At 42.5% G+C, this 13,947-nt stretch overlaps 1 long non-coding RNA gene across 1 annotated transcript in view; it reads right to left on the reverse strand.

The window, feature by feature from the left end:
* Window positions 1-5,915: 5,915 nt before the first annotated feature.
* The window catches only part of LOC116068200, a 119,080-nt gene continuing 111,048 nt past the window's right edge, over window positions 5,916-13,947 (reverse strand). The window contains exon 8 of the long non-coding RNA XR_004109492.1: window positions 5,916-5,993. This is a non-coding gene — a long non-coding RNA (uncharacterized LOC116068200). The remainder of the gene's footprint in view (window positions 5,994-13,947) is intronic.

The following is a 13,947-nucleotide window of genomic DNA, read 5'->3' on the forward strand; positions in this document are numbered from 1 at the left end:
TTCTAAGAGTCAGTTTTTTCCTTCTGCCATAAGGCCTTTAGGGATTAAACTCCAGTTGTCAGGCTTGGCAGCAAACTCCTTTATCTACTGAGTCATCTCTCCTATCCTGATTTAGTTTCTGCTGCTATCAGCCTTGTCTTTCTTCATGGGCATCTGAGCATCCGAGCAAATAAACCATTAGTAGTGTGCACGCACTAAGCTAGTAATGACATGTGTGCTGACTCTTTTCTTCAGTATGGATACAAGAGTGTCTTACAATACAGACCGTAAATGTGCTCCTATGTGACCTTCCTGTGAAATTTCCAACACTCAGACAAGACTTCTCTCTTTTCAAAGTCAGCCATTCTGGACACTTTGTTACAGACAGAAATCTAACTCACACAGCAAGAGAGAATACACTGATGCGTTCTGTCATTTTTTTGCCATTTCTGTACTCAGGGCCAGTAGAGACAATCAGGCCATAGCTGGTGCTGCGTTCAGTAGGTTCTTCTCAGTGGTTCTTCCATTGTGTTACATTGCTGTGTTATAAGGTTGACCTGGCTTCTCTGGGGACATCCCAGTGTAAGTTTCTTAGTGACTATGCTATATTTTTCCATTGCACACACACAGAGGGTGCTTTGTTGTTTTAATTTTCTGAGACAGGGTCTCGTGTATCTCATATTGACCTCAAACTTGCAATATAGCTGAGGCCGATCTTCAACTTTTGATCCTCCTGCCTCCACCTCCCACATTCTGAAATTACTAGTAAGTACCTCTATACCTGATTTTATGAGGTGCTCAAAATTGAACCTATGGCTTTGGCATAGAAGACAAGCACTCTGATAACTGAGCTACGTCTCCAGCCCTAAATATAAGTTTGTAAGAGGTTACTTTCACTTCTTATGCTCAGCTGACCTTTTACAGTGACTTCCTCTTTCGCTTTCTAAAATAGGCCTCATGGCAACACCAGGCTTTGGTTGCAACAGGCAGCTTCGGCAGGAGCACCCTTCCCTCACAGCTTTGTTTCAACCCACACCTGGCATTGCAGGGTGGAGGCTCTTTGCTATGTTTTTTTTTCCCCTCTTCTGAGAGGCAGATTATTACTATACTAAATGCCTTGAGCAAAACTTAATTTATCCCACTGATTCACATCTGCAGAACGAACGCTAATGGGAAGAGCAGTTTGAAATGAAGTAGAAATGCAGGCTCACACTGTTTTAAAAAAAGGAGAAAGAAATGGGCTGACACTGTTCCTCAGTATGAGGAGATTAAGAAGGTTTTAATTATCTCACCTGGCTTTTGTTATTTTCTTTATTCTTGCTCCCTGCTGTTTCCCTGTCTAACCTTCTCCCACCAATGTGGTCTCATGCAATCAGACGCGATCATCCGAATTTTCCCCTTTAGGAAAGTTGAAGGGCCCCCAGGTTAAAAAGTAAAAATCACAGTCCAATATGTTCATAACTCCATGCTGACAACCAAGAAAGCTTAAGCTGCGATGCTCACTCATGTATGAATGCCAATATTAACTGAAGGCTCAGGTCTGAAGATGGTACACTTTTTTTTTTGAATAAAATAAATGGGTTTCTAATGTGCTCTGGATGTGAACAGAAGATGTTGTTATTGAAAGCATCAGTGTCATATCAGGAAGGGTGATCTCAGACATATTCTTCGGTGGGAGCCAGCTGCCTGAACACAAAGATGTGGTGTTGGGGACACAGTAGCCTCTTTTATTCAACTGAAATGGATCTATGCTCCAACACAAAGGCAGAGCATGTCCTTCTATGCTTGACTTTCATTCTAACGTGTTTGTGTTTGTTGTCTTCTCCCGTGGAGAGCTCTGTGGGACCCAACAGGAAGCAGGAGATTTCCATAGGATGTTTCCCTTTTTGTTATCTGAAAACCTCCTGTGAGAAGGACTGGAAAGCAAGGACTCATTTAAAGTGAAGCATGAAAACAAGAGTGATAAAACATTGCAAGGGGCCAACCAGGGAACTTGAGTCTGTTACTGCACACCCAGCAGGCAAGGAGCCTGAGGGAGATGGAGGCATCTTCCGTGGCCTTCCTGGTGCTGAGTGGATGGATGTCTCAACAATGGGGGTGAGGGTGGGGGTGGGGTAGTGGAGAGCCAGAAAGGAGCCTTGCAGATTGTTGCCTTCAGTGTCAGGACCCCAAGGTTCCCCCTCTGTCACTTCTTCTGAGTGGACCATCCCCACTGTTTCTGCTACATCTCTCTTGAGTGGGAGACACCCTGACAGTTTCCTCCCTTCTTTGCTCCTGCTGAATGGAAAGACCCTGAGGTCCCCCTCTGTTGCTTCTGCAGAGTCCTCACTGCTGCTTTCATTCAGGACCATGCGACACACAGAAATGAGGAGACATGATGGATAAAAGGATGTATTCAGCCTTAAGTAGTGGTACAGACCTGTTTGTTGTCCCAGCACTAGGGAGGCTGAGACAAGATAGGTAGATCACAACTTCAAAGCCAACATAGGCTCCCAAGTCAGCCTCTATCTCTAAAACCAAACCAAACCAACCAACCAACCAATCAACCAAATAAAACACACACACACACACACACACACACACATATACAAACACACACCCCAAACTGCTACAATAACAAAAAGACATATCAGCTACTAAGGAAAAAATATGTTCTAGTACCGCTATAGTACCGCTCCTACCTGCTATTGAGAATATAATTATGGAAACCAGTATGGAAGTTTCCCAAAAGACAAACAACAACAACAGCAACAAAAGGGAAGTAGGTGATTGAAATGATCCAGCTGTACCATGTCTGGGTACTTATGAAGGACACCAAGTTTATATACTATAGAGACACTTGTGCACCTATGTTTGCTGCAGCACTATTCATGACATCTAAATTATAGAACCAACCTAGATGTCAAACATGAGAGGGATGGATAAGGAGAAGCAGTGTGAGGGCACAATGCAATTTTATTCAGACATAAAGAAGAATAAAGCTTTGTCATTTGCAGGTGAATAGATACAATTGGAGATAATCATGTTAAGTGAATCAAGCCAGTCTTACACAAATATTGTATGTTCTCTCTTATTTGTGGATCCCAGATTTATGTAGCCACATAAACTATATACACACAGATTAAATGAGTAGATGTGAAGCAATCTAGGGGAATAAAGAAAACTGAGGAGGAGGGGAGGTGAGAGAAGGAAGGGCAGTGGAGATTGAAGGGCAGGGGATATGCTCAACACACAATGCATACCACTAAGGAAAAATTTAAACGTGCATTGCCCTAAGATAAAAAGAACCTGGGAAGACAGTGAAAGTCTAGGCCCACGAGATCCTATTGCACCTGGGAACAAGATGACCTTCTTCTGGATAAGCTTTGCCTGTTGACTTATATATGGAACACATCTTAAAAGATCCAGCATGCAGCATCCAAGGTCAAGTGTTTGACAGCTAAACGTAGGACCCCAAACTACGCTTGGGCTCTCTGTTCTTTTGAGGAGCACTCAGACAGAGGCAGGAGACACAAAGGACATTGTTATCAACCAACCCTCATATGTGAGCATCCCATGGACCAGAAAAACTAGGGTCACATTAGGACCCACCTAACCTGTGGCATTGAGCCTAGTGAACATGGCAAGCAAGCTGTCATCAGCAGAACCGAGTATCTGAGCAAAGGAGACTCTGGAGATCCATGCTCGCTCAGGGGAGCTGTGTGGGGACATGCTGTGAGACAGAGAAATACATATACCCCCTTGGACAAGTGTTGGCCAGAATAGAAAGAGATGAGTTCCCATGGTTTTTGTGTGGCCTCTGGCAGCTGGGTTTGGCTTCCTTGGTCTTTGTTGGCCACAGTGGTCCTGCCATTTGGGAAGAATCAAGGCAATTCATTTCCAAAATCCTGGCAGAAACTGTTGGCTTCCAGCTGACATCAGGGACTAGAGGATTTGGCTGGCTACAGAAGGCTGCCTGGATGATCCTGTTATCAGGTGAACACAGGTAAGCAACTCAAGTCAATAACATGCAAATCAAGGGAGTGCCTGTGACCAGATTAACTTCTCAGAGCCCTTTGAGAGCAAGTCCAGGGCAGCTAACCCTTGTACTGAATGTATGAAGAGTCCTCTGGGCTCTGTCCAAAGCAAAGAAATCGGGTCTATCTAGTGAGCTGTGGAAATGAGGATGGAACTTACTCATCTATGTGGAAATACGCAACACCACTCTGAGGACTCAATATGGGTCTTAAAAACATTGCACCTATTTACCATTCAAAATGGCATAAGATCACACACACACACACAGAATGTACAAGTGGAAAAAAAATAATGACCTTTTATGCTTGATTGTAAACATTGGCATGTAGTCAATTGACAACCTGTCCAAGTTCATTCTGTGCTGAGGAGGCAGAGAAGGTTTCAATGGTCTGGGTGTATGAACCCAGTGGTAGCTAGTTCCTTGGGAGAAAGCAAACCTCAGGAGACTTGAGATCATAGCATGTCTCTACTTCCCAAGTGCTAGGATTACAGGCATGCACCCTACCTGTTTATGCATACCTAGTTTATGCAGTTCTGGAAACTGGACATAGAATTTCATGCAATGCTAGGGAAGCACTTCACCGGAGAGCCACATCCTCAACTGTGTGTCCCTTCTTAGGAAAGTAGATCCCATCCTCATACAGAGTGGCTCTTAGCTCACCTCCATGTCATTGACCCTTATCATAGGTTCTCAACTCCCCTATAAATCAACTTAATTTATGTTCATTTACATGTATGTGTGTAAAGCTGGGAAGATAGTGTTGGATCCCCTAGAGGTGGAGATAGAGGCTATTGTGGGTGCTAGGAAACAAGCTGGGGTCCTCTTCAAGATCATTTAGTGCTTTTAAACTTTAATCCATTTCTTTAGTTCCTGAGATATGAATTTTAAACATCTTTGCCCTGGAGCACAACACTGTACTTGTCAAGATCAAATCCAAGGTTGATGTCCTATGCTCTTGGATGGCAATACAAACATACATGCCTCATACATTCATGTTCCTATAATGTACCTCCAACCAGCACGATTGTGACATTGAGTGTGTCCATGTGAACCTGGCAGTGCTGTCAGTTACATATGACCGATAGCCAGCTGCTTATATGATCACTCCCATAACTACTAGAAGAACATAGACTTCTTTCAGCTCTGCTGTGCATCTCCTGTGATCTTGGGAAAGTCATAAACATCTCTATTTTATTGTCCTCACCTGGGTATTATTTGCTACATGGTATTAATTTTATTGTCACAATATTGTAAAAAAAAAAAGGATAATTGAGATAAAGACAAAGTGTTTAGAAGGGTTCTGGCAGACAGAAATCATCACTCACATTGTGTCTGTCTGTCTGTGTGTGTGTGTTTATGTGTGTGTGTGTGTTTGTTTGTATGTATGTGTGTGTCAGTATCTGTGTTCAAGTGTACATGGGTGTATCAAGCCATTCAAGTACTCTTGGAGACTAGATGTAAATGTCTCCTGTTGAAACTGGAACTCACTCATTCAGCTAGACTGGTTGCCAGAAAGCCCTGAGAGCCTTGCTGTTTCTTGTCTTCTGGAGCTAGGATTACAAGTATATACCATGATACCTATTGCCTACCTTTTTATTGGATGCTGGATCTCTAAACTCAGATCCTCCTCCTTGTATAACAAGCACTGTCTCAATTTAGTCATCTCCCCAGCTCAGGCTGGTCCTATTTTAATGAAGCAGTACCAAGCCAATAAGATATGGGGGGAAGCAAACAAATCGTTTGTCAAGAGAATTATGCTGAAAAAAAAAAAAGATGTCAAATACAGATGGTTAACATACATTGAAATGGGGGTAAACATACAATTATAGACAGACCAGCAAGTTTAATAAAATATTGATGCACTTTAAGCTATGAATTATTGACCTTAAAAGTTATCACCATCTTTAAGAGAGTTGTGTTGACATATCTTAGTGCTCAGAACACGTGGATCTCCAAAAAGGGTACATCTAGTCAAGGCTCCATCGTTTCCAAAAGGCTGCAAAAGAAGGTGACAGCTAAAAGTCATTAACTCTTTTATGCTTCCTTTAAAAATACAATGGGAGAAAGATTCTGAAAGGCAAAACCAGAAGAGTGGTCCCTTTTTAGAGTTCTTTTTTGGAGGTGGAGTGGGGGTGGGGTAGGGGGAAGGCAAATGCTTGTAGATGCATGTCTAAGGAGGCCAGAGTCAATCTCAAGTGTTGCTCATCAGGTGCTACCATCGTATTTCTTGAGATGGGGGTCTCTCATTGGCCTGGAGTTCACTGAGTAGTCTAGACTGGCAGGCCAGAGAGCCCTGGAGATACATGTATCTCCACTTCTCCATCTGGGCTTACAGGTACAAGACAGCATGCTTGGAGGTCAAACCCAAGTTCTCATGTTGGCGTGGCAAGCACTTTATCACTGACCAGTCTTCATAGCCACCTTCTTAGAGTGGTTCATATTTCTAAATAGAAAAGTTCTGCCTCTAGGGTCTCTGTCATCTGTAACATTCAGTAGCACATATCTCCTTGTGCTCAAAACACATAACCTTGAGTTCATTTTCAATGTAGCAAAGCACTGTGCTTAGGAAAAAAATCTTGGGGGCTGCATATGCTCTGTGTCTCCAGATAGTCCAAATGTAATCAGACTAAGACAGCTCAGAAAGTAAAGGCCTGCATACAGAGCATTTCAAAAGCTGTCCCCAAAAGTCGCTTCCTTCATTGACCTTTAACAATGTGAGCATCAGTACGAGTCTCTACTGAGTCTTACACAGAGGGAGTGAGTGTCTTGGGATCAAGAACAATAAACTTGGCAAATGACTAGAGTTCCATTTTCACGCTAGCCATTAGAAGCTTGAGAACTGAATGTGTGGACCATTAACTAAGGGTCAATTTTTATTAATCTCATTCCAAGTTTCATTTCATGTCCCTGAAGTTGTTTTACTTTCTCTTGCTTTTTAAAAATCAGCTCCTTTGATTCATAGGCAATATAAGTCAGCAATTATACATGTAAAACTCAATGAGGTTTATCTTTTTTCCCAGCAGTGCCAGGAGATTGGGCCTAAAGCTCTCTATATGCTAAGCAAAGGCTGACACTGAGCCACATCCCATGGCATATTTCTGCTTTTTATTTTGTGTTTGGTTTTTGTTTTGTTTGTTTGTTTGTTTTTATTTTTGTTTTGTTTTGTTTTAGTTTGGTTTGGTTTTTCGAGACAGGGTTTCTCTGTGTAGCCCTGGCTGTCCTGAAACTCACTCTGTAGACCAGGCTGGCCTCGAACTCAGAAATCCACCTGCCTCTGCCTCCCAAGTGCTGGGATTAAAGGCGTGCGCCACCACTGCCTGGCTCTGCTTTTTATTTTGAAACACAGTCTCACCAAGCTGTCCAGGCTGTTCTTGAACTCACTCCGAAATCCAATTAGAGGGCTTGAATTCCCAATCCTCCAGCCTCAACTTTCTGAGTAACTGGAAGGCTAGGCCTGTATAACCATGTTCAGCTAAATTCCAGGAGTTTAGGTAACTATGTTAGATGAAGTCATTTAACTCCCGCCACCTCAGGATATCCAGACTATACTTATCCCTTTGAAAAAGTCCCCTCCTACCTTACTCCTTTTCTGGGGTTTCATAGGCTCACTAGGTCATTTCTGTCTAGCCTCAATCACTTAGATTAAATCCTTTTGAGGTTTGTCTGTGTGGTTGGGCTCAGCAGTAGTTTCTCCCACCAGTTATATAGTAGTAATTCTGTCATGTGACCCTATAGATATCAAAAATCTAGGTTGCTTCTAATTTGGGACTATTACAAATAAAGCTGCCACAAACATTAGTTTACAAGTTTATATGTGAATCTTTTCCCTTTTTTTTTCTTAAGGAAATGTGGAAGCTGAAGGAAGCCCCCCTGAATCCACAGCATCTCTATTTTAAACTTTTGGAGAAACTGTGAAGTTGTTTTCCAAAATCATTGTGGCATTTTGCTTTCCTCAACAAGGTATGGTACTCTACCCTCTCAAGTCCTTGTATCACTTGGTGCTGTGGCCAACTGAATGAGAGAATGTTCTGGTGTGTGTGGTCATTCCCTGGAATAATACTACATTGCCCTGGTTCATCATCTGGGCATGTGTTCCTGTTATTTGGTACTCATGTATCTTCTTTGGTGAAGTATCTTGTTAAAATCTTTCTCCATTAAAACATAGATAACACATCTTCTCCCATCTGATTTGCATGAGCTCTTTGACAGTCTCATGATCATCCTGTGTCTGGCTCTTCAGCATATCTTACCATTATGTGCCACTACGACCAGCCTCTTTCAATGCTACCCATATAGGTTATGCAAACATTCCTCCTGGTTTCTGTCCTGGAGGACTTTGCCCTGTCATACCAATGTATTTCAACAGCAAACATCTTCAGCTTTGTATACAGTCTAATTTACCCAACTGTTTTTCTATAGTTTATAATTTTTTTTTTGTCTTAAGAAATCTTTGTCAATTCATGTTTAAAAAGATGGTCTCATGTTTTCATCTAAGCATTTCCTAGGTTTGGCTTTCATTTACATCTATGACCTGTTTGAGCTCCTTTGATGTATAATGTGAGGAGAGGGCCAAAGCTTTTGTGTGGCAGCATGTAGCTGTCCTAATGGATTTGTTGGAAGAAGGATGTTCCATCCCTTAAGCAAGCTTTACGCCTCTTGTAAAACCCAAGGCACAATAAGCATGGATCTGTACTTGTGCTGCAGGTTGGCAAGCTGACCTTACCAATTTATACTTAATGTGATGCTCTAATAACAGTGATCCCTGACAGCCTGGGTCGTCCCCGCCTTCCAACTTCGTTCTTTTACCAAATTGTTATAGGAATTTAAGTATTTCATAATACAGTAAACATTTTAATATCAACTTGTCAAATTCTTCTGTTTGGTTGTTATTTTTTTATCTTTTTTTTATTTATGTCTGTGTTCATGAATCTTCTGTCCAAGTTGGATAGAAGAGGGTATTGGATATCCTGGAACTGGAGTTATATGTGCTTGTGGGCTGCCTTGTGTTGAAGTTGGAAATTAAATTTGGGTTCTCTGTATGAGTGACATAATTTTAACCATTGGACCATTCCTCCAGTCCTAATGTGTTAATTTTGTAAGAGGAGAGAGAGAGAAAGAGAGAGAGAGAGACAGAGACACAGAGAGAGACAGAGAGACCAAGACAAGGAAAGGCAGAGAGAAAAGAGATAGAAAAAGACAGAGAGATACACAAAGAGAGAGAGACAGAGAGAGAACTTCTGTTGGTTGAAATTTCATTGACTCCACTGGCAACCACAAAATTGTTCCTTGCACGCACCACAGTGGGGCAGGATGGGGAGCACAAGGCAGGATGGACACAAGGTCCAGATACAGCTCTGAAAGCCACTGCTTCATGTCCAGAAGCCCATCCCCTGTCCTCTAAGATACTCTCCAGTTCCTAATGTATGGCTAGAGTGTTTGCATCGATGGGGTAGGCAAGGCAGTCCTAAATCATACTTCTTAGACACAGAGAACTCCTTTTCTGACCAAACTAAGATTAAAAAATCAAGACATATACCAGCCATTGGAGCCTTCTTGGACAGCTTGTCAGGCTAATAAGGTGTTACCCAGCCTTCCCTTGGTCTCTTTTACTTGGGTTCACATTTGCCATCAAATTTGATGTCTTCCCCCATTCTCCTAGACTCATCTATAATTCTTTGCTCACATACAATTTCTTTTATAAAAACCTTCCCCTATTTAACCTGTCTTGATAGTCTGGTGATCTAGAGTAATACAATTAGATATCAGGAGTATGCTGAGGATGTAGCTCCATGGGTAGAATGCCTGCCAAGCATGCATGAAACCCTGGTTCCACCCCCTAGAACTCCATAATGCCATGATGGTACATGCCTACAATCCCTGCACTTGGGACCTAGAATCAGGGCTATCAGGAGTTAAAGGTCATCTTCACCTACATTGTGAGTTCAAAGCCTGGACTTTTGGAACCTTGTCTCAAAGCAAACAAATGAAAACCAAGCTTGGCAGAAATGGTAAGTCACATGTCTAGGTTCTGACTAGCATGTGGAAAGAGAAGGAAAAGAAAGAATGAACAAGGAGAGTTATGCCAAAATAAATTTTTATTTACCAAAATGGAACACTGGGTGGGCCGGGCTATGGTTTGCTGACAAAAGTCAGCTAACCATCCTGTTTAGGGCCCATGGTTTAGAAAGAAGAAAGAAGAGGGAGCATCCTTGCAAATCACCCTGCTGCTTCTGCTGCTCCTGCTGTTTCTGCTGTTCCTGCTGTTTCTGCTGCTCCTTCTGCTTCTTCTGCTCCTGCTGCTTCTGCTGTTTCTGCTATTCTTGCTGCTCCTGCTACTCCTCCTGCTCCTGCTACTCCTCCTGCTCCTGCTACTCCTCCTGTTCCTCCTCTTCCTGTTCTTGCTGCCCCTGCTGCAAGCATGAGTTGATTCTCAGGCACTTTGCTATGAGTGGTAGCTGAATCCAAACTGACCCTTTGAGAGTTTTCCAAAGTGACCTCCAGCGTTTTCAGCAGTGCTGTCACATGTTGAGCAAGTGACAAAGCAGACATAGACATTCTGAAAAGTGATTGGCTGCAGTGTCTGGAAGACACTGCCTTGTCCTTATGGGCTCTTGCTGGAGAGGGGTCAGGGAGACTAGGAAACTGATAAGGGAGTCCTGGCTTAATACCAGCTGTAGCTAGTAACCTGCTCCTGTCATGTCTCAGTTCCTCAGGGCATCATTGGAATTAACACATTTCACACTTGCAATAGCCCTATAGTGCTCCTTTGGCCTACAGAGGAAACTTTTATAACAAGGAATGTCAGATAGAATTCTCAGGTGCCAAGGGCATCTGATGGCAGACTGGTATTCTAGAAAGTGCAGGGGTGTTGATCCATAGATATTTGTAAGTTGGCAGTTTTTCCTCTATAGAAAGTGTATAGATCCAGGGTGATAACTTCATATATCACCAACCCTACTGAGTCCTAGCTCCCTTTATGGCTGCTATGCCAATCATGGTGTTCCAGCAAAGGCCAGCAAATGAGGCCTCAGATCCACTGGGCAGAGTCATCGGTCTATAAAATGGATGCTTTTCCATTTCAATTAGGATAAAGATCAGAAAACTTCATGTTCATGCAAGATGAAAACTCATTTACAGACTCTCCTTGGGGCTATGTTGATCCTGCTCTGTCATAATATAGTCCAAACAGGTCCAGGCAGCCACAAATCACAGACACTGCCGTATCAGCATCGTGCTGAGCAGGCAGGTCAGAAGACTGGGAATTGGGAGAGAAACAGTCCAAACATCTCTGAGACAAATTTGCATGTGTGTGTGTGTGTAGAGCTCATTGGACCTCAGATGTTGTTCCTTGAATGCCATCTACCTTGATTTGAGAAATAACCTTTTATTGGCCTGAACTTGCCTATTAGGCTAAACTGGCTGGCCTGTGAGCCCAGGAATCTACTTGTCTATGCTTCCTTGATATTGAGTTTCCAAATGAGCACTGCTATATCTGGGTCCTTGTGGTGTCTGGGGACCCAACTAGGCTATATCTCCAAAGCAGTAAATTTTTGAGGAGCTAATTGGTGAGGTATATACTAGGAGAATCCCTAGCTGGGGTCAAGACAAAGATGTGTCCCCAAGGTAGGCCTCGTGACCTTCTTACTCCAGTTAAGTCCCATCTTCAACAGTTTCTACCTCCTCCCAATGGTGCCATTCAATTAAGAACCAATCAAAGATTAATCCACTGATTAAGTCAGAACCCTCAGGACTCGATAGCCAGCCCAAAGTACCATCTTTGAACATGCGGCGTTAGGGACCAAGCCCTGAGCACATGAGGATTTAGGGGAATTTTTTTTTTATTTAAACTATATCAGAATGGAAAAGGAGAGGCACTGGGCCCTCTTACAAGCTCCAGAGGTGAATCTCAATCCAGGCTGATTCGGTTCTAGAAAACCACCCTCAGCAGATAGTGACATCCCTTGACCAAGTCCCAGGACACTATTGGGTATTTAACTGTGGTATACTAAGCACTGTTCAGAAATTCCTGTTACAAAGTACAGTCTGTTGGACCTCCCATCATAAGATGAAGATGGAACATCTAGGATAAAATCAGAACAGGGTCAGAGCCCCCTGCCCCTCCACCCAGTGCCACTCACTGTAGTTTACAAATTACACCTGCTAGCTCAAGTTCAAGGTCTGTATATGGATGAGTTGGCCCAGTGGGTGCATATAAGCTGAAAATGGACAGCAGCTGCTTTACAAACACATTCATGGATAACTGAGAGATGGTAAGAAGAGGAGTGTTCCCCATGGCAGAGCACTGAGCCGTGATAGGATACTACCCTTAGTGCAAAGAGCAAAAAGCTATGTGCAGCATGTAGAGATAAAAGCTGTATGTCATTGCTATTTCGATCTCACCTTTCTACATTTTAATAGCGGGCACATTCTCCCTGATCATCCTCTGACTGGATGAGTCCTTTGATAGATCTGCAAACAATGTTTCAGGGTTTCACAGTCACAAAGAAAGTAGGGTGAATATCTAGTGGCTGTGTGCCCAGAAAGGGTGTTGCTTTTGGCAAAATGAATCAGAGTGATTTCCAAAGTAGTATTTATTCATTTTGAAATTATGCACACAACAAACGTCTGGGTGAGCTGACTTCTCTAACCCGGGCACTAATGGGGAGGTAGGCTGGTAATTTGGAGCACTCACTCAGGAAATCCTGAAATTAAGGTTCTTTTGGAAGTATTGACTCATCCCCTTGCTACTTTCTGAATGCATCCATTTAACACACCAATTAGTAATTGTAAATTGTGCTCTAAATTTTGCAGGTGATTTTCTGATGAAATGTTGCTTTACTAATTCTAGTGGGTGCTGTTCAGAGTTGGCTTATGCATTGAAAATAACTTCGATTTTTCTCGTTAAAAAAAAAAATGGAAATTGCTAGAAAAGACCCATCCAACTGAATACTTCACAGATATGCCTCTGTGGCTCCACAACATCTACTAATCAATGAAGCTGGCTTCAAAAATAACACCCATGGGGCTGGCAAAGACGTCTCAGTGAAAAAGCCACAGTGTCCCATCCCCCAAAGCCAACATGGTGGAAGGAGAGAACTGACCTGCTCAAGTTGTCCTTTGACTTCCATATGCAAGCCACATCTTGCACAGCCACAAATGCACATAACCCGTGCACACATGCACACAGAGCAAATAAATGCATACAATGAAAACCTCACAACTCATTTTCAAAAGTGACACCCATGTGTAGGAATTGAACACAGTACAGAAAACAAGGCATGAGCACAGGGTGGTCTGTGAAAGACCCACCACTTCCACCATGGAATCCAACCCTGAGACCCATTCATTAGATGCACTGGATAGCACACAGGGCAGAGCATGCATTATTTTACCATTTAGTGTTTTCCTGAGGCAGATTACTTTTGAACTATGAATGCTTACTGCTTGGTGCCAAATATTAATTCTGATTTAAAACTAATAATTTCAAATCCTAAACAAAAGTAGGTACTCATGACAGCCTTTCTTAACTGAAAAAGGGGTGGAGGCAGCATTTTCCTAAGCCATCTCACTAGTGTCTAGTCTTAACAATGGAAACATGCAGAGAGCATCTATTCTAAAGCAGAGTTTCCTACAAAGTTAAAAGAATAAAAAAGGGTGGAACACCAAATGAGACCCCATTAAGCAGAGACATTTACTATGGAAGAGGAGACTGCATTAGAAGGGGCTGATGTTGGTCACTGGAAAATCCTTTGAAGACTTGCTCTCTGTACTTTTAGCCAGTATGCTGTTTACTGTCAGAATGTTTGAATGCTATGACTGAATGCTTACAAACACTAACTGCCCCTGAATGAACTAGGTAGAGTTACTGTGTTTGTTTTTCACTTGTGTTTGTTCATAATGTTTCAATGCTGAGGCTGAAAAAAAGAAAGAAAGAAGAAAGAAAAGCAAAA

This window comes from Mastomys coucha, unplaced genomic scaffold, assembly GCF_008632895.1.
Source record: "Mastomys coucha isolate ucsf_1 unplaced genomic scaffold, UCSF_Mcou_1 pScaffold22, whole genome shotgun sequence".
NCBI lineage: Eukaryota > Metazoa > Chordata > Mammalia > Rodentia > Muridae > Mastomys > Mastomys coucha.